The sequence below is a fragment of the Echinops telfairi genome, unplaced genomic scaffold, assembly GCF_000313985.2.
Source record: "Echinops telfairi isolate 266 unplaced genomic scaffold, ASM31398v2 ScPeMD7_3;HRSCAF=10, whole genome shotgun sequence".
Taxonomy (NCBI): domain Eukaryota; kingdom Metazoa; phylum Chordata; class Mammalia; order Afrosoricida; family Tenrecidae; genus Echinops; species Echinops telfairi.
Genome location: NW_022103899.1, coordinates 28,826,453 through 28,829,759, shown reverse-complemented (window position 1 = coordinate 28,829,759; position 3,307 = coordinate 28,826,453). Strand labels below are relative to the sequence as shown.

Below are 3,307 nucleotides of genomic sequence, written 5' to 3'. Positions count from 1 at the left end.
GTGTGGCTAGGATGTAGTAGACTTGAAATTCTCACATACTGTTAATGGCAATGAAAATGGTACACCTTGGAAAACCGTTTGGCAGTTTCTCAAAAAGTTAATTATACCTACCATACGACCTGGCTATTTTACTCCATGGTATAAAAACGAAAGTGCATGTCCATACAAACACTTGTATACAAATGTTCACAGCAGCTTTATTTGTAATAGCAAAACCAAACCAAACCCCCCAAACTGGAACTAACCCAAGTGACCACCAATAGATGCATGGATAAACAACCTATGGTAATACAATGGACTACTACTCAGCAATTAAAATGAACTATTTATACATACTATGACATAGATGAATTTCAAGGAAATGGAGAGGGACAAAAATCAGATAAAAATTCATACTATAAAACTCCACTTATATAAAATGATAGAAAAAGCAAACTGATTTTCAGTGAGAGAAGTGGCTCTCTGGGGTGTGGGGTCGGTGGGGAGGAAACTACAAAGGGGCTGGAGAAAATGAGGATGGTGCTTATGTTCATTATCTTGATTGTGCTGATGCTTTCAAGTGGCATACATGTCAAAACTTACTAAATTGTGCACTTCAATATGCTCAGTCTGTTCTGCCAGTTATGCCTACGGACAGAGGCTTAAACCTGGAAACCCTCCTTCCATGGATTCCAAGGCACCCTGGTGGCACAGTGGGCGACAGGTCAGCAGTCTGAACCCCCAGCTGCTCTCTGGGAGTTGGCAGTGAGTGTGGCCAGTTTGGTATGTGACCCCTACATTGTTCTCTGGCTTTAGCAATTAGATTACATTGCCAAAGGTACTTCCATATTAACTCTACAATTTATTTTTCACACGAATCTCTTTAGCAAGGTTTTAAAAAGTTTTATTTTATTCCTGAAGCTTTAAAAACCCAGCAGGGAATGGATATTTGCATTATTTAGCAACAGAATCCAAAGCTAACGTGTGGCAAAAATAAGCCTTTCTAAGGCTCTCTCATGATTAAGCAGAGTTGCAAGGTTTTAACTATCAAGACTCTGTATCATTTAAGATGCCTGAAGTCTAAGCCAGTGAAAGGGCAAAAGACTGCAGCATAGTTCCCATGTGGACTCAGGTTTTCTATGGGCCTGGAAAATTCACAGTGGAAATAAGCCAAGAAAAGAAAAGACTTAACCATGACTCTTTTTTAAATCACATACTGTTTTCACTCCTTAAATATAGTTTAACTCGAAGATGTCATGTTGCCAAAATGTAGGAACAAAAGAATTACTTATACCTCGTGCTCGCTTTGGCAGCACATAAGAGTAAAATTGGAACGATTCAGAGAAGATTAGGATGACACGCAAATTTGTGAAGCATTCCATATTTAAAAAAAAAAAATTACTTATACCTCATATGACCTGTTTTAAAATGTCGATGGCTGGCTGTCGCTGAATACTAAGGTGTACTAGCTCCAAATCTTATGCTAACAGTACGCTTTGATTTTTAAATGTACTAGTGGTTATGCTTCAAAATGATCAGTAAATTTCAAGTAAAAAATTAAAAAAATATATCAGATATTAAAGTGTTTATTCAGCATCCTCAAGATGAATAAACTTCCCCTTTTCCGGGAAAGGCCCACCATTGAACCAATTTTAGGAAAAACCAGGCGGATTTTTTATTGGGAAAAAAAAAGCCATTATAACAAGGATACTATACATTAAATTATAATATATATACACATGCCTTTAAACTTCTTTTAAAACCTGGCAAAAATTAAACATCTTTCTCATACCCACATGATTATAAGTGTGTGTTGTGACAACATATAAAGAAAGATGAAACACAAGCTGGCAGGCCTCAAAATCAGAAACTCCAGTGGAGTTCTAAAACCTATGCTATTGGTTTTGTGCCTTTTAGGAAACAATGACCTTTTTTCAAAGTATACAAACTGCTTACACAGAAAATTGTTCCTGAGTGAAACGTCAGCCACGGCTGTGTTTACCTATAACTGGCTGTGGTCTATATAAAGCTCGCGGGAGGCTTGGAACATAAGATGCAAGCTTAAGTGTAACTGTGAACTTCTGAATAGTTTGAACAACCAACTCACTACCAGTTTTACACCTTTAATTGATGACACGGAGGAATATATGTTAGACTTTGCTGTAGAGCTGGTAAGAGAATGCCCAATAGAAACACTGGAAATTTTATGCACAGTATTTAATTCCCTTTGTAGTTAAAAAACAAACATTAAAAATATGTAAACATAGTTTTCGAAAAGCGATGCTAAGCACCTTTACATACGTTCTGACTGAACATGCATTCGGAGGACAAATGAATTTGTAAAAACTCATTTAGAAAATATTTTTAAAGAGCTACTCGTTGAAATACTTACATGGAAATATTGATAGTTCCAGTTTCTACCTAAAAACCAAGAGAGTAAACAATTAGGGATTTAAACCTTCATGTTATTTGTTTTTATCCCCCGTTTGCTTGTGGGAAGAATGAACCATCACTTTCTGTCTTCATGATAAAAAAAAAGTTATCAAAAGAGACATTTACACATGGTGGGAAGTGAGAGAACTATTGTTTTAAACTAGGTTTTATTCTTGATCAAGTATCAAAGCCTGAGTCCTCTGACCCCTCCTATCCTCACAGGTACCCGACTAGGATTTGTACCTTAAGGAGCAACTCAGCAACTCAACATGAAAAAAAGTAAGGAATGTCTCCCAAGAATATGCATATAGTTCAATTGGTAAAATAAATTTAATAGTAAAACATTACTATTACTGAAAAATGAAGATCTATTATTTTAAGTTGTGAAAGGTTTTCATAAAAATTATTAAAAGTGAAATGTATTATTATTCATAATTCATCACTAACCTATAATGTGATTTGGACTTATTTTACACAACAAATCACACGCAAACTATGAGGAATCTGAGTTTGAGGTAAGTCAGATTTGGCAGCCAGCCTTCAAAATGCCTCCAGCAAATAGGTTCAATCCTTAGGAGAAAAAAAACAACTCTTACTAAAAATCATATATTTAACTAAATATTAGTTTATATTAAATAAGGTCTAAGTAATAAACTTTTTACAAAAAGGGTTTAAATCTGATGAGAAATAAGTTTTAGAATTCCACCCACTTCTAATATAACAGTGCTTTACACTTAGTTACACTTCATGTTCCTGAAATAAGTACATTAAAAATGGTAGCCTGGATTTATAAAAAAGTAAAATTTTTACTTTTATAAGTAAAGCATTAAGGTTAAGTTTCCTAGCAAATTGTATATGTTTTTAAAATTAAACATTAATATATAATTTGGAATCC

The 3,307-nt window shown here is 34.7% G+C and overlaps 1 protein-coding gene and 1 pseudogene across 6 annotated transcripts in view; one reads left to right on the top strand and one right to left on the bottom strand.

The window, feature by feature from the left end:
* The first annotated feature begins 1,276 nt into the window (after positions 1-1,276).
* LOC115872055 lies at positions 1,277-1,367 on the top strand (annotated as a pseudogene).
* Positions 1,368-2,179: 812 nt separating this feature from the next.
* Positions 2,180-3,307, bottom strand: part of CARF (calcium responsive transcription factor) — a 38,347-nt gene continuing 37,219 nt past the window's right edge. For 3 of the 6 annotated variants that reach the window (XM_045295524.1, XM_045295507.1, XM_045295513.1), the window contains one exon: positions 2,180-2,982. The gene's annotated coding sequence lies outside the window, so the exon portion shown is untranslated. The remainder of the gene's footprint in view (positions 2,983-3,307) is intronic. The other 3 variants (XM_045295519.1, XM_045295521.1, XM_045295516.1) reach the window with 2 other exon arrangements.